The following is an 18737-nucleotide window of genomic DNA, read 5'->3' as shown; positions in this document are numbered from 1 at the left end:
CAGTGGAATTGTTGGGAGTTTGGAACTTGTTGGGTGCTAGGACCCTGTAGCACCCCCTCTGTGCTGCACCTTTTCTCAATGACTGGCACTGTCAGTGTTCAGAATCACTGTAGCACACACACACACACACACCCGCAGACACTCTCTCACACACAAAGACACACTCACACACATACCTCTGCAAACACTAACACACACACACACACACCCCCGCAGACACTCTCTCACACACAAAGACACACTCACACACATATCTCTGCAAACACTAACACACACACCCCTCCAGACACACTCTCACACACACACAGACACACCCACAAACACTCTCACACACACAGACACACTCACACACACCTACACAAACACCTTCCCTCTCTCACACACACACACACTCTGTCTCTCTTTCTCTCTCTCTCACACACACCCTCGCACGTACGTACACACATATACACACTGACACACATAGACACCCACAAACACCCTCCCTCACACACACATGCACTCTCTCACACATACACCCACATCCTCACACATACATAGACACCCACACACTGACACACATGGACACTCACCCACAAACACCCTCTCTCTCTCACACCCACCCACACACATGCGAGGCAGTGGTGTAGTCGTATTGTCACTGGACTAGCAATCCAGAGACTCAGGGTCATGTTCTGGGGAGCAGGATTTGAATCCCACCACACAGATGATGGAACCTGAATTCAATAAAAGTTTGGATTTAAAAGTCCAATGACGATCTATGTAAAAACCCATCTGGTTCACTCATATCCTTTAGGGAGGGAAATCTGCCATCCTCACCTGGTCTGGCCTACACGTGGCTCCAGAGCCACAGCAACGTGACTGACAATTCCAGATTTTATTTAATTCAAATTCCACCATCTGCCGTGGCGGGATTGGAACCCGGGCCCCAAGCCCAGTGACAATACCACTGCACCAATATCTCCCCTTCAAATTCCTCCTTGTGATTAAATAAATCTCATCCCATTTCCTTTCTGTCACATGCCCTTTGGAACAGTCTGTGGACAGGAGGGTGGCCTGGCTAGTGTTTCCTTCCTGATCGTACACAACTCCTTACACACACACACACACACACACACAAACACACACACACACACAAACACAACCTGCTATACACACACACACACACACACACAGACACAACTCCTTACACACACACACACACAAACACAACCTGCTATACACACACACACACACACACACACACACACACACAACTCCTTACACACACACACACACACAAACACAACCTGCTATACACACACACACACACACACACACACAGACACAACTCCTTACACACACACACACACACAAACACAACCTGCTATACACACACACACACACACACAGACACAACTCCTTACACACACACACAAACACAACCTGCTATACACACACACACACACACACACACACACAGACACAACTCCTTACACACACACACACACACAAACACAACCTGCTATACACACACACACACAGACACAACTCCTTACACACACACACACAAACACAACCTGCTATACACACACACACACACACACAGACACAACTCCTTACACACACACACACAAACACAACCTGCTATACACACACACACACACACACACACACAGACACAACTCCTTACACACACACACACACAAACACAACCTGCTATACACACACACACACACACAGACACAACTCCTTACACACACACACACAAACACAACCTGCTATACACACACACACACAGACACAACTCCTTACACACACACACACAAACACAACCTGCTATACACACACACACACACACACACACACAAACACAACCTGCTATACACACACACACAGACACAACTCCTTACACACACAAACACAACCTGCTATATACACACACACACACAGACACAACTCCTTACACACACACACACACACAAACACAACCTGCTATATACACACACACACACACACACACACAGACACAACTCCTTACACACACAAACACAACCTGCTATACACACACACACACACACAGACACAACTCCTTACACTCACACACACAAACACAACCTGCTATACACACACACACACACACAGACACAACTCCTTACACACACACACACAACTCCTTACACACACACACACACACGCACACACACACACAGACACAACTCCTTACACACACACACACACACACACACAGACACAACTCCTTACACACACACACACACACACAGACACAACTCCTTACACACACACACACACACAACTCCTTACACACACACACACACACACACGCACGCACGCACACACACACACACACACACACACACACTGAGACAATATCCTGACTGCTGGAAACCTCACAGCCGTCACCAGGTGGAGCTCCCACCATGATGAAAACACCCCACTGGCGGCGAACTGAGTCCAAACCCGTCCCCACTGGATGTTATACCCTGAACGACCTCTGCACTCACTGACAGATAAGACACAGATTGCAGAGGCAACCGCCTTATCAGTGGGGAAGGGAGAACAATTAGCATTCCCCGGAATATTTTGTACATTCCTTACTCTTGCCAGTTAACTTGCCAGGAACAGCGTTCTGGGTTAACCCTTTCTGTACTGCTGCTGCTGGTGGAGGAGCTGGGGAAGCCTGTCCATTTCAGAGCCATTGTCACACCTTTGGGAAAGTTTGTAAGGACGGGTTTGCTGTGCATTGCCCCAGTCAGGGCAGAACTAACTTTGCTTTCATATAAACAGCTCTTATAGGCTGGCTACTTCCACCAAATTGTCGGCACTTACAGTTTGACAGAACAAGACAGAACAATGATTAACCATATTTTCAGAAGTTCTGATTGGATTTATGATTGTCACATGCATTAACACACAGTGAAAATATTGTTTCTTGCGTGCTATACAGACAGAGCATACCGTTCATAGAGAAGGAAAGGAGAGAGTGCAGAATGTAGTGTTAGAGTCACAGCTAGGGTGGAGAGAAAGATCAACTTAATTCGATAGCACGGTGTCACAGTGATAGGCACTGCTGCCTCACAGCAACAGGGACCCGGCTTCAATTCCAGCCTCGGGTGACTGTCCGTGTGGAGTTTGCACATTCTCCCCGTGTCTGCGTGAGTTTTCTCCGGGTGCTCCAGTTTCCTCCCACACTCCAAAGATGTGCGGGTTCGGTGGATTGGCCGTGCTAAATTGCCCCTTTGTGTTCAACAATGTGCAGGTTAGAGGAATCAGTGGGGTAAGTATCAGGGGTTAATGGGATAGGGCCTGGGTGGGATTGTTCTCTGAGAGGTGATGTCGACTTGATGGGCCAAATGGCCTCCATCTGCACCGTAAGGATTCCATGAATGTAAGATAGGCTCATTCAAAAGCCTGATGGCAGCAGGGAAAGAAGTTGTTATTCAGTTGGTTGGTGTGTGTCCTCAGACATTTATATCTTTTTCCTGATGGAAGAAGGTGGAAAAGAGAATGTCCGGGATGCGTTGGGTCCTGAATTATGCTGGCTGTTTTTCTGAGGTAGCGGGAAGTGTAGACAGAGTTAATGGATGGGAGGCTGGTTTGCCTGATGGGTTGGGCTCCATTCACAGCCCTTTGTAGTTTCTTGCAGTCTTGGGTGGAGCAGGAGCCCATACCAAGCTGTGATACAACCAGAAAGAATGCTTTCCATGGTGCATCTGTGAAAGTTGATTGAGGATTAAGTGTTGGCCAGAACACAGGGGAACAGTCAGTCATTCTGAATCTGCTGTATCACCCAAAGAAATGGCACTGTCTCAGGACCGCAGCAGGAGGGCCACTTTGCCTCCTGAAATAGGACTGGAACCTCCAAGCTTGGGACTCAGAGGTGAGAGTCCCACCCACAAAGGCACGGCTGGCTTTGGGCTGTTTGATGTTTACCGTGTCCAAAACAAACATCCCTCCCAGCCTGCTGTGTGTGCTCTTACTCATCTGTGAAGCACAAGTGGGCTGAGAGAGCCTCAGGGAGGGAGAGTCATTGTGTGCACACAGGTAGAGACTGGCACCTATAAACTCTCTGCTGCACGCATCTGTGCATTGTGAGGAGGCATGCAGAGTCAGACTCCAGCTGTGGGCTGACTGGTCTGACAGACAGATGTGCAAACCAGAGTCTACTCCTTGGTACTCATTCTGGTGATGTGGGTGCCAATGATACTTGCTGCCCATCTGTCATTGTCCAGTAACAGACTTGTTGGGCATGGGTCAGAAGGCAGCTAAGAGTCACCCATATTGGCGTGGTATTGAGTCAGATATGGAGCGAGGCTGGCAAGGATGGCAGGTTACCCCCGTAAAAGGACGCGAGTGAACCAGATGGATTTGAGAATGGTTTGACAGCTGTTGCTTCTATTGAGATGACCTGTCTGAAATTCTCCAGTCACCACCTCAAGATTCGAGGGAATCTCTTCGAAACTTGTAAAATTCGAACAGGGTTAGACAGGGTAGATTCAGAAAGAATGGTGGGGGGAGTCCAAAACGAGGGGTCAGCGTTTGAGGATAAGGGACCTTTTAGGACAGAGGCGAAGAGAAATTTCTTCACCCAGAGGGTGGTGAGTGTGTGGAATTCACGATCACAGGAAGTAATTGAAGCGAAAAGTTTGTCTGATTTCAAGAAGAAGTTAGATATAGCTCTTGGGGCTCAAGGGATCGAGGGATATGGGGGGGAAAGGGGTTCAGGATATTGAGTTTGATGATCAGCCATGATCACAATGAATGGCGGAGCAGGCTCGAGGGGCCGAATGGCCTCCTCCTGCTTTGAGTTTCTCTGACCTCATCTTTTTGATCTTTCTCTACACCCTGGCTCTGACTGGAACACTACATTCTGCACTCCTATTTTTCTCTTTGTACAATACACTTTGTCTATACAGTGTGTAAGACACAATATTGTACCAATGCATGTGACAATCATAAATCAAATCAAAGCAAATCTCCCACGTATCATTAGTCCAGTAGAATGAACACTGAACAGTCCTACGATCGATGCCCGGCTGAGGTTCCCTAACCTGTTCACTTCCTGAACGGGACCCCAACTGTGCGGTGCCTGCGAGTGAGGAGTAATGGGTAAATAATGGAGGAGTAATGGGTAATGGGTGGGATGCTGTCTCAGAGAGTTGGTGCAGATTCAATGGGCCGAATGGCCTCCTTCTGCACTGGAGGGATTCGATGAGTTGTCCCGTAAACTCCAGTGGATCCAAGCTCAGCCTGTCCAACCTCTCCCCAGAAGACTCTTCATTGGCATGAGTTGAGTAAATCCTCCTTCAGCTGCTTCTGACACAGTTCCTGATATCTTTCCTGAGGTAACTGTGTCCAGTTCCAGTCACCCTATTACAGAAAGGATATTATTAAACTAGAAAGCGTGCAGAAAAGATTTACTAGGATATGACCGGAACTTGATGGTTTGAGTTATAAGGAGAGGCTGGATAGACTGGGACTTTTTCCTCTGGAGCGTAGGAGGCTGAGGGGTGACCTTATAGAGGTCTATAAAATAATGAGGGGCACAGATCAGCGAGATAGTCAATATCTTTTCCCAAAGGTAGGGGAGTGTAAAACTGGAGGGCACAGGTTTAAGGTGAGAGGGGAGAGATACAAAAGGGTCCAGAGGGGCAATTTTTTCACACAGAGGGTGGCGAGTGTCTGGAATGAGCTGCCAGAGGTAGTAGTCGAGGTGGGTACAATTTTGTCTTTTAAAAATCATTTAGATAGTTACATGGGTACGATGAGTATTGAGGGTTATGGGCCAAATGCGGGCAATTGGGATTAGCTTCGGGGTTTAAAAAAAAAGGGCAGCATGGACAAGTTGGGCCGAAGGGCCTGTTTCCATGCTGGAAACCTCTGTGACTCTGAAGTGAGACACCTGAAAAAGTTGAACTTGCCCTGGAGTAATCTGAGGCTGGAATGCAGTCTTGCGACAATGGGTGAGGGAGATTGGAAGATTGAGGATAAAGAATAGTTTCTTGGGGTTGGACAGAGAGAGGACATATCTCCTTTCCGATGCGCCCTGCCACTTTTCTTTTGGCTCACATCCTACCGTTGTTACCACCTGTGATGGCTTGTTGTCCTCTTGCCTCCTGGGCCTTTTTCCTTTTATATATTACGTGCTGTTGGTGTTGGTTTTTTTTCCCTTGTATGGGGCAGTATGTGGGGAGGGTGTGTGGCAGAAGAGGAGGTTGGGGGGAGTGGGGGGGGTGGTGAGAGAAGGAACAAAGGGAAACATGGTGCGCTCTGCTTCTGGTGGATGTTAGGTGGGGAGGTGGTTATTGAGGTGGTGTGTGTTAGGAGGAGGGTTAGGGGTTTACATGTTTCTAGGGGCTGGGATGGGTGTCCAAGTGTGTTAGAATCATAGAAACCTGACAGTCCAGAAAGAGGCCATTCAGCCCATCGAGTCTGCACCAACCACAATCCCAACCAGGGCCCTTCCCCCCATCTCCCTACATATTTACCCACTAATCCCTCTAACCTACACATCTCAGGACACAAAGGGCAAATTTTAGCATCGCCAATCAATTTAACCCGCACATCTTTGGACGATGGGAGGAAACCGGAGCACCCGGAGGAAACCCACGCAGACACGGGGAGAACATACAAACTCCGCTCAGACAGTGACCCAAGCCAGGAATCGAACCCAGGTCCCTGGAGCTGTGAAGCAGCAGTGCTCACTACCGTGCCACCCAAAGTTGGAGAGTTTTTTTTGTTGGGGGGGGGTGGTTTCTTGACTGGGTAAGTTTTGTATTTGTTGCTGAGTCAGATTCTGTTTTTTTCAGAGGGACCTCAGTGTAAATCTCACCGCAGTGTCACCATACCTCCAGCCACATGGACAAGGGAACAAGAGCATCGGACAGGAATATTGCCTACTCATTGTCTACAGAGGGGCAAACAGCACACACAGTGCCCATTCTACACGCATCCTGTGCCCTCGGGGAGGCTTTACTCAGCACACAGTGGATTTGGGAGAACTTTTCTCAACTCCTGGGAAAAGACTTCTGGCCTGACCCGCTTTCACTGAGAGACCAGCTCCTTGGAATGCGAGCGCTGGGGGGATTGAGCTATTCCAGAGAGCACCAAGTCTTTTATCACAGACTGGTAATGGGTCTGAAAAAATGCACCATCGTTTAGCGGATTTCCGTTCCATCTACCAGATCGTTCTCAGAGATAAGGCCCTCATTTTCACTTCCCAACAGCGATAAGTGTCGAGGGTGTTTCGTTCCAGGGCAGCAAGCTTTCTCTCAGTACGCGTGAACTGGGTGCCTGTTCTGGATGTACAGTCAGTACTGACATAGACATAGAATCCTACAGTGTAGGAGGAGGCCATTCGGCCCATTGAGTCTGCACTGACCACAATCCCACCAGGCCCTGTTCCCATTACCCCATGCATTTGCCCTGCTGATCCCCCTGACATTCAGGGGCAATTTAGCACGGCCAATCCACCTAATCCGCACACTTTTGAGTGGAAACCTAGCACCCGGAGGAAACCCACGCAGACACGAGGACAATGTGAAGACTCCTAGTCGCCACACTCTGGCGTCTGTTCAGGTCAATGCACCTAACCGGTACATCTTTTAAACTGTGGGAGGAAACCGGAGCACCCAGAGGAAACCCACACAAACGCGACGAGAATGTGCAGACTCCACACAGACAGTGACTCAAGCCAGGAATCGAACCCGGGTCCCTGGCGCTGTGAGGCAGCAGTGCTAACCACTGTGCCACGATGCCGCCCTACTTGGTATGTGACCTCAGACTTCTGTATCTTTTTCCTGATGGAAGAAGGTGGAAGAGATAATGTCCAGGGTGCGTCGGGTCCTTAATATTGCTGGCTCCTATGTTGAGGCAACGGGAAGAGTAGACAGAGTCAATGGATGAGAGGCTGGTTTGAGTGACAGACTGGGCTTCATTCACAACCCTTTGGAGTTCCTTGCAGTCTTTGTGTTTGAGTGTTTGGAACTGAGACTGGGCCTGCTGACCCAGAAGGCAGAGGCACACGGATAGAGCGCTGGTGCGGTCACATGATTCTGGAGCCTTCTCATTGGTTGGTTGGAGAAAGACTTCCTCCTTTGATGTGGTGTTTTGCTGCAGAGCAAGTGATTTGGCTAAATCCAGGCAGTGCAGCACGCAGGTAACAAGCCACTCAGACACGCTAACAGGCACCAGATGTTGCTTCTGAGTTAATTCCAACTGCAAGATGAAAGCAATGAAGGCGCGGGTGCCTGAAACGCCAAGTTAATTGGCCGAGATTGGATAAAGCAGCCTCGCTAATACATCACAGCACAATTATTCTCCAAAGGGTGATGTCAACTTGCCTCTCCGAAAGGGAGATCACCTTCACGTCCATCCATCACAATCCAAGTGGGAGAGCGTGAAGTTTAACAGCAACTTTTCTCAACACACGGGGACCTCTCAGTGTAAATGCCAACACCCAATCATCGCTTTCTGTTTTCATTCATGGGGTGTGGGCATCACTGGCTGGCCAGCATTTATTGCCCATCCCTCACTGCCTGAGGGCAGTTAAAAGTCATCAGAGAATCTCTCCAGTGCAGAACGAGGCCATTTGGCCCATCCAGCCTGCACCAGTCACCCATTCCCACAACACCACACACTTACCCATGCTAATCCTCCTGATATTAAGGGTCAATTCACCGTGATCAATCCTCCTAACCTGCACATCTTTCAGACTGTGGCAAGAAATTGGAGCATCCAGAGGAAACCCAATGCAGTCACGGGGAGAATGTGTAAACTCTACACAGATAGTGGCCCAAGCTGGGAATCGAACCCAGGTCCCCGGTACTGTGAGCCAGCAGTGCAAACCACTCTGCCACCATGCTGTCCATTGCTGTGGCTCTGGAGTCACCTGAAGGCCAGACCGGGTAAGGACAGCAGATTTCCTTCCCTAAAGGACATTAGTGACCCAGATGGGTTTTTTTCCAACACTGGTTTCATGGCCATCAGTCGATTCTTAATTCCAGATTTTTATTATTGAATTCAAATTCCACCATCTGTCGTGGTGGGATTCGAACCCCTGGTCCCCAGAACATTAGCTGAGACTTCTGCATCAATAGTGTGGCGCTAATACCACGAGGCCATTGCCTCCCCCTTGATCAGTTCTTGTGTTGTAAGTGCCAAGACAGGGCTTCAGGAAAGGGGGTGGGGAAGGGGCGATTGGAGTCAAACCCCTTCCGCCACCACCTTAATTGAATTGCTCAACAGGTTTGAGGGCTCCAGCCGTCTATTCGATGAGATGCTAAAATGAGGCCCCTTCAGAAGCACGGGAAAAGTGTGTGTGGGTCGGGGGGGTTGGGTGGAAAATATTTGCCCCTCCGCCAATACCACATCAAAAACATGAAAGAACCCTTTATCTCAGCACATCATCATCAGCTTACTTTCTGTGGGATCTTGCTTTGCACAGATTTAGAACATAGAACACAGAAAAACTACAGCACAAACAGGCCCTTCGGCCCACAAGTTGCGCCGAACATGTCCTTAACCTGCAAGGCTTATCTACAACCCTCTATCTTATGAAGTCCCATGCACTCATCCAGAAGTCTCTGAAAAGACCCTATCGAATTTGCCTCCACCACCACCACTGATGGCAGCCGATTCCACTCACCCACCACCCTCCGAGTGAAAAACTTACCCTTGACGTCTCCTCTGTACCTACTCCCCAGCACCCGAAACCTGTGTCCTCTTGTGGCAGCCATTTCAGCCCTGGGGGAAAAGCCTCTGAGAACCCACTCGATAGATTTGCTGTTGGGTTTCCTCCGCCTCACCAGCGATCGCACTTTGTCTGATTTCCAGAATCCACAGTCGTTTGCTTTTATCCGCAACGTGATTTAACACTATTACACATACTTTTTTTGATTTCTGTTCTGCCAGAGAGGTGTGTGCAGTCGTGATAAAAATGTGCCAATGAAGGTTGCCCGTCTGATGCAGCTCTCATAAGAACATAAGAACATAAGAAATAGGAGCAGGAGTAGGCCATCTGGCCCTTCGAGCCTGCCCCGCCATTCAATAAGATCATGGCTGATCTGTCGTGGCTCAGTTCCACTTTCCCGCCCTCTCCCCATAACCCTTAATCCCCTCTCTTATCAAGAACCCATCAACCCGCTTCTTAAAAATATTTAGCGAGGCAGCCTCCACCACTTCAACGGGCAGAGAATTCCAGAGATTCACCACCCTTTGAGTGAAGAAGTTCCTCCTCAACTCCGTTCTGAACCGCCCCCCCTTTATCTTGAGGCTGTGCCCCCTAGTCCTACTGTCTTTTTTGAGCGGGAAGAGTCTTTCCACCTCTATCCTATCCATCCCATTCATCATCTTATACGTCTCAATGAGATCTCCCCTCATTCTTCTAAACTCTAACGAGTACAAGCCTAGTTTATTCAGCCTCTCCTCATAGCTCAACCCCCTCAACTCCGGTATCAGCCTAGTAAACCTCCTCTGCACTCCCTCCAAGGCCAAAATATCCTTGCGCAGGTGCGGCGCCCAAAACTGCACACAGTACTCCAGCTGCGGCCTCACCAATGCCCTATACAGCTGCAGCAAGACCTCCCTACTTTTATATTCAATCCCCCTCGCTATGAAGGCCAGCATCCCATTCGCCTTCCTGACCACCTGCTGCACCTGCAAGCTGGGTTTTTGCGACTCATGCACAAGGACCCCGAGGTCCCTCTGCACCGTCGCCTGCTGCAGTTTTTCGCCACGTAAGTAATCGTCCTTCCTACCATTCTTCCTACCAAAGTGGACCACCTCACACTTGCCAACATTAAATTCCATTTGCCATTTCCTGGCCCATTCGCCCAGCCTATCTAGATCCTTCTGCAGACTCTCCACACCCTCCGCACAATATCGAATATCTGAAGATTATTCTGTGCAGCAATACAACACGATCATTTCGTTCCCCCTGCCCCTGGAGTCGAGGCTTCACAACAAGTCAGAGACTGGTTTCAATTGGTGCCCAGGCCTGCTGGGATTCCCAAGCCTGGCTCTCAGCCCCAAGAATCCCAATCTTCACCCATTTTCTTTCACCATTTGCAGACTGCATGGCAGCTAAGACAATGGGCCTGTCATCTTATCCTTCACCCCACTGCTGGTTTTCCAGGATCTGGGCCCGAGCTTTGGCATTCTCACTCCAATCCTCTCCACCTCTTTCGCCTCCTCTGAGATTCTCCTCCAAACCTACCTCTTCGACACAGCTTCTTGGTCACCTGTCCCTGTGCCTTTTTGCTTTGACGTGGTGGTGAGCACTGCTGCCTCACAGTGCCAGGAACCCGGATTCGATTCCAGCTTCGGGTCACTGTCTGTGTGCGGTCTGCACGTTCTCCCCGTGTCTGCGCGGGTTTCCTCCGGTTTCCTCCCACAGTCCGAGTTTGGTTGGTTGGCCATGCTCAATTGACCCTTAGTGCTGGGGGATTGGCTCGAGTAAATACGCGGGGTTGTGGGGTTGAGGGCCTGGGTGGGATTGTTGTTGTAATGCAGGCTCGATGGGCTGAATGGCCTCCTTCTGCACAGTAAGAAGTCTCACAACGCCAGGTTAATGTCCAACGAGTTTATTTGTTGGGCTTTAACCTGGTGTTGTGAGACTTCTTACTGTGTTTCCCCCAGTTCAACGCCGGCATCTCCACATCATGACTCTCCTTCTGCACCGCAGGGATGGTACTTAAAAAAAAACACATGCTTAATAATCTGTGTGTTCTAATGCTATATATTTGAATATTGTGATGTTCACGTACAATATTTGCTGATGTTTCTTAAACTGATAGTTTGGTTGTTGTCGCTGGCACTGAGGAGAGGCAGAGCAGGAAGGTGCAAAGAGGACGGGGAGAAAGAATCATTGTTTGACTTTGAGTGAATCAACTGGAAACTCTGGGTCTGACCCACTCTGCCGCTGATGCACATTTCAAACACCTTCCTGTATTCATTTGATTATTGTTGATGGAGAACATTCTCTGTCATTCAATCAATCGTCAAAGCTCACAGCGTGAGCTGACTGATCTGACCTTTATCTCTCCTCTCAGTAATAGGGGAAAAATTGCACGCGGGGTTCTGATGAAGTGTAAGGTAATTGGTCCAAATGAAACTTGTTATGAAGGAGTGCTCACTCAGAGTCTGCCCTCTGAATCAAGCCGCGACCTTTCCTTTTCCTCATTGTGCTGACTCAGAGTCTTCACTTCTGTATACACATCGAACTATAAATAAACTCAGCTCATAATTTTAACCTGTAAACATCTGAGAGCTGCACAGAGTCACACAACGAAGAGGCCCTTCAGCCCACTGAGTCTGTACCTCCCACCTGATCCCATCAGCCAGCCCATTAGCCCTGAATGTTATGATGTGCCAAGTGCTCATCCAGATATTTTTCTCAAGGATTAAAGCAAATTACTGCGGATGCTGGAATCTGAAACAGAAACGGAAAAATGCTGGAAACTCTCAGCATGTCTGACAGCCTCTGTGGAGAGAGAACAGAGCCAAAGGTTCGAGTCTCGATGACCCTTTGTCAGAGCTGAGAGCAAAGGGAATCAGCAGAGGTTAAAAGGATAAGAGGCAACCCAGCTCTATCACCCACCCGGGCAGCACATTCCAGACTCTCATCACCCGCAGGGTAGAGTCATGGAGGTTTACAGCATGGAAACAGGCCCTTCAGCCCAACCGGTCCATGCCACCCCTTTTTTTAAACCCCTGAGCTAATCCCCATTGCCCGCATTTGGCCCATATCCCTCTCTCCCCATCGCACCCACGTAACTGAATGCTTTTTAAAAGTCAAAATTGTACCCACCTCTACTACTACCCCTGGCAGCTTGTTCCAGACACTCACCACCCTCTGTGTGAAAAAACTGCCCCTCTGGACCCTTTTCTATCTCTCCCCTCTCACCTTAAACCTATGCCCTCTAGTTTTAGACTCCCCTACCTTTGGGAAAAGATATTGACTATCTAGCTGATCTACGCCCCTCATTATTTTATAGACCTCTATCAGGTCACCCCCTCAGCCTCCTACGCTCCAGAGAAAAATGTCCCAGTCTATCCAGCCTCTCCTTATAACTCAATCCATCAAGTCCCGGTAGCACCCTAGTCAATCTTTTCTGCACTCTTTCCAGTTTCATAATATCCTTTCTGTAATTGGGTGACCAGAAACTGTTCCGGTAAAAAAGATTTTTCCTCAGATCCCCCCCTAAATCTCCCATTCCTCACTTTTAACTTGCGTCTCCTGGTGACTGACCCTTCAACTTCGGGGGACAGCTGCTCTTTATCCACTCTGTCCATGTCTCCCATAATCTCGTACACCTCAATCGGTTCGCCCCTCAGTCTTCTCTGCCCCAATGAAATCAACTCAAACCTACCCAACCTCTCTTCATAACTGAAATTCTCCATCCCAGGCAGCATCCTGGTGAATCTCCTCTGCACCCCCTCCAGCGCAATCACACCCTTCCGGATGATTTTTATATCTTGGAGGAGAAAAATATGATGAGTGAAATGCAGCTAAAATTCTTTCTTTTTGTCAGAGTTCCAGGGAAACAATATCATTTTATTGTTTAAAGAAAGGTGTGGTGATTCCTGCTTTGTGGAGGGCTACTTCCACGGGGGGGTCACTGAAGTGGTGCGTGTGTGACCCATGGGGATTGAGGGTTACTCTGGTGGTGAGAATGGCAGGAGGTGGGGGGGAGCCACATGCCAGGGACAAGGAGCCATGGCGAGTCAGTGTACTCGTTAACCAGAGAGGAGGGATGCTTTGTATTCCTCGAACTCTTTCTAGACAGCCAAAGCCATCCAAAGTTCTTGATATGATTGGATTTATTATTGCCACATGTATTAACAAACAGTGAAAAGTATTGTTTCTTACGTGCTATACAGACAAAGCATACCATTCATAGAGAAGGAAAGGAGAGAGTGCAGAATGTAGTGTTACAGTCATAGCTCGGGTGTAGAGAAAGATCAACTTCATGCAAGGTAAGTCCATTCAAAAGTCTGACAGCAGCAGGGAAGAAGCTGTTCTTGAATTGGTTGGTACGTGACCTCAGACTTTTATATCTTTTTCCCTATGGAAGAAGGTGGAAGAGAGAATGTCCGGGGTGTGTGAGGTTCTTAATTATGCTGGCTGCTTTGCCAAGGCAGTGGGAAGTGTAGACAGAGTCAATGGATGGGAGGCTGGTTTGTGTGATGGATTGGGCTACATTTAAGACCTTTTGTATTTTCTTGCGGTCTTGGGCAGAGCAGAAGCCCAGACCAAGCTGTGATACAACCAGAAAGAATGCTTGCTATGGTGCATCTGTAAAAGTTGGTGAGAGTCAGAGCTGACATGCCAAATTTCCTTAGTCTCCTGAGAAAGTAGAGGCGTTGGTGGGCTTTCTTAACGAAAGTGTCAGCAGGACAGGTTGTTGGTGATCTGGACACCTAAAAACTTGAAGCTCTCGACCCTTTCTACTTCATCCCTATTGATGCAGACAGGGATATGTTCTCCTTTACGCTTCCTGAATTCAATGACTATCTCCTTCGTTTTGTTGACATTGAGGGAGAGATGATTGTTGATGCACCAGTTCACCAGATTCTCTATCTCATTCCTGTACTCTGTCTCATTATTTGAGATCCAACCCATTACGGTAGTGTCGTCAGCAAACTTGAAAGCTGAATTGGAGGGGAATTTGGCCGCACAGTCGTAGGTGTATAAGGAGTATAACTTTTCCACTGAAGTTGCATTTTCCGATGGTCCCTGGAACAGTACAGTTCCCCAGCGGATGTTGGAACATCCCGGGACGTGGCTGTATGGTCCTTACCTCGGAACGTCTGTGGGTAGTGCCATTGCTCTGTACAATCCTGGGGCGTTCCCAGATACAGTGAGGCTCGGCAGTTAACACCTGATGGAAATATATATATTGATATTTTTTCCATTAGCCTATGGGTCGAATTCTCCCAAAAAATTCTCAGTGTTGAATTCATGGGAAAACTGGAGTAATTCACGTTGGTTCGTCAGTGGGAGTTCACACTGGAATCTCCCACCCTCTGTGCAACGCAGAGGACACAAATATCATGAGATTGTGTGGAGCGGGTTCTATTCCCACCCAGGACACTGAAACCAGTGGGATTCTGCGTATGCGCAGTGACCCCGAACTGTCAGCCTCCCCTTCGCTGGCCAGCCCGGGACACCCTCAGTGCTGCCCCTCCGACCCCCACCCCGATTCATCTATCTTTGAGGGAATAATTGTCCCCCCCTCAACAACATGGTGTTCTCCCTGTGTCTGCATGGGTTTCCTCCCAGTACTCCGGTTTCCTCCCACATTCTGATGGTCAGGATGCATTGACCGAAACTGGTGCTGGAATGTGGCGACTATGAGAATTTCACAGTGACTTCATTGCAGTGTTAATGTAAACCTTACTTGTGACTAATAAATAAACTCTTTCTTTCTGTTCTCGCACTGAGAGTTAACTCCTTAAACCAAAGATCAATTCAGCCTCATCCCAATTTAACGAGATACCTTCCCAGGTTAATCTGCAGATTGAATGAAACCCCCAAAATGACCCAGCTCACCAGACCACCACACCCAAAACAGGGAACGAGAAAGATACAACTTGCATTTATATTGCGCCTGGTACATTCAGGATGTTTACAGCAATCATAGAATTATAGAATCCCTACAGTGCCGAAGGGAACCATTCGGCCCATCGAACCTGCACTGACAACAACCCCACCCAGATCCGATCCCCATAACACCACATATTTACCCTGCTAAACCCCCTGACACGAAGGGTCAATTTAGCATGGCCAATCAACCTAACCCGCATATCTTTGGACCGTGGGAGGAAACCGGAGGACCCGGAAGAAACCCACACCGACACGGGGAGAATGTGCAAACTTCACATAGACAGTGACCCAAGCCGGGAATCGAACCCGGGTCTCTGGTCCCTGTTTGCAAGACTCCAGTGCCTGTTCGGGTACACTGAGGGAGAATTTAGCATGGCGAATCCACCTGACCAACACGTCTTTTTGTCTGTGGGAGGAAACCGGAGCACCCGGAGGAAAACCCACGCCTACACGGGGAGGATGTGCAAACTCCGCACAGACAGTGACCCAAGAATCCGGGAATTGAACCCGGGTCCCTGGCGCTGTGAAGCAGCAGTGCTAACCACTGTGCCGTCGTGCCGTAGTGTCAGAACTTGGCTTCCATTGAGCCGTGGGACTGGCCCGAGGGGCCGAATGGGCTCCCCTTGCCTGGACATCCCCCGGCAGCCCAGCTCCCAGCGGGAAGCTCTGAATCGGGGCGTTAAATGTGGCCTCCGGGTCAATGCACCAAGCTGGGGAGCGGGATGTCAAACCAGCGGCCGGTGTAACTGAGGAAGGAGGCGTCCTGTCCATCGCTGAGAGATACAAATTTGTGTCCATGGTGTGGGAGTGATGTGAACAAAGAGAGCTGTCAGCATTACAGCTGCTTTTCAGCACCATGAATTGGGCAATTGGCTTTTCCGAAAATAAAACCCACTTTGAGATAAGTGCATCCCTTATCCACGGAGAAGCCTGCACTCATCAATTTTACACTCTTACAGCTCCAATCTAAACACGACACACGCAGCAGAAACATCATCACTGCACCAGTAAAAGCATCCTGTGGGGGACCGGGTCAAGGCTTGAAAGGTTCCAGGGGTCGAGTGCTTGTTGTTGGAGCTGGCAGCTGGAGAGAGTGCAAAGTGATGGCTCCCAAGTACCTGTGAGGGTTTCGGCACTGAAGCTTGCTATATAACAGCCTCTTCAGGCAGACTCACTGTGTGACTGCCTTTGGCCTCACTGTACTGCAACCTCAAAACCACCGACATGCTCGGGGAGTCCAGAACCAGGGGTCACAGCCTGAGGATTCAGGGTAGATCATTTAGGACGGAGATGAGGAGATAGTTCATTGACAGTACAGATGGGCACAATACCCTCTTGCCCCGCTAACCCCCTCTCACTAGGGTCAATTTAGCATGGCCAAACCACAGAACCCGCAGATCTTTGGACTGTGGGAGGAAAATGGAGCATTCACTGGGAGAGCATGCAAACTCCACACAGATGGTGACCCAAGCTGGGAATCGAACCCGGGTCTCTGGCACTGTGAGGCAGCAGTGCTAACCACTGGGCCACCGTACCACCCACTTCACCCAAAGAGTGATGAGTCTGTGGAATTCATTACCACAGGAAGGAGTTGATGCCAAAACGTTGAATGTATTCAAGAGGCAGCTGGATGTAGCACTTGTGGCAAATGGGATGAGAGATTATGGGGAGAAAGCAGGGTGAGGCTATTGAGTTGGATGATCAGTCGCGATCGTCATGAATGACAGAGCAGGCTCGAAGGGCTGAATGGCCTCCTCCTGCTCCTATCTTCTATGTTGCTTCTATTCTTCGAGTTAAAGTTTATTTATTTTGTCATAAGTAGGCTAACATTAACACTACAATGAAGTTGCTGTGAAAATCCCTTTGTTGCCACTTTCTAGCACCTATTCGGGTACACTGAGGGAGAATTTAACACAGGCCAGCACATCTTTCAGACTGTGGGAGGAAACTGGAGCACCCGGAGGAAACCCACGCAGACACGGGGAGAATGTGCAGACTCCACACAGACAATGATCTGAGACAGGAATTGAACCCGGGTCCCTGGTGCTGTGAGGCAGCAGTGCTAACCGCTGAGCCACCCTGCCACCCCAGAAGAACATACTGGCCTCTCAGGCGAACACACAAATTAGGAGCAGGAAGCCACTCAGCCCATCAAGCCTGCTCCACCATTCAATGGCTGTTTGACTGTAACCTTCCAATAACCTTTCACCCCTGTGCTCATCAAGAATCTATTTCATTCAGCCCTAAAAATATTCAAAGACTCTCCTTCCACTGCCTTCTGAGGAAGACTCACCACCCTCTGAGAAAGAATTTCTCCTCATCTTGTTGGAGTTTAGAAGGATGAGGGGGGATCTTATTGAGACATATAAGATGATGAAGGGGATGGATAGGGTAGAGGTGGAGGGGTTCTTCCCGCTTAGAAAGGACAGCAGGACTAGAGGGCACAGCCTCAAGATCAGAGGGGGGCAGTTTCGATCGGAGTTGAGGAGGAACTTTTTCACTCAAAGGGTGGTGAATCTCTGGAATTCTCTGCCCGTTGAAGTGGTGGAGGCTGCCTTGCTAAATATATTTAAGACGCGGGTAGATAGGTTTTTGGTAGGCAAGGGGATTAAGGGTTATGGGGAGAAAGCGGGAAAGTGGAACTGAGCCACTTCAGATCAGCCATGATCTTATCGAATGGCGGGGCAGGCTCGAGGAGCTAGATGGCCGACTCCTGCTCCTATTTCTTATGTTCTTACGTACCTCTGTCTTAAACTGGTAACCGCTTATTTTTAAGCGGTGGCCCCTGGTTCTAGATTCTCCCACAAAGGGGAACATCCTCTCCACATCCACCCTGTCAATATCTCTCAGGATCTTCAAGGTTTCAATCCATTTGCCTCTTACTCTTCTACACTCTGGTGGATACAAACCTAACCTTTCCAACTTTCTGAAAAGACAACCCGCCTGGTGTTAGCCTGGTAACCCTTCTCTGAACTGCTGCTAATGCATTTATATCTTTCCTCAAATAAAAGTGACCAATATAGTGCACAATATTCCCGATGTAGTCTTGTCCTTCGAATGACGAGGGGGGTTTCCAATTGAAACTTACAGGATACTGCGAGGCCTGGATAGAGTGGACGTGGACAGAATG

The sequence above is a fragment of the Carcharhinus amblyrhynchos genome, chromosome 34 (genome assembly GCF_965287045.1).
Source record: "Carcharhinus amblyrhynchos chromosome 34, sCarAmb.v2.hapA, whole genome shotgun sequence".
NCBI lineage: Eukaryota > Metazoa > Chordata > Chondrichthyes > Carcharhiniformes > Carcharhinidae > Carcharhinus > Carcharhinus amblyrhynchos.
This window is presented reverse-complemented; position numbering follows the sequence as displayed.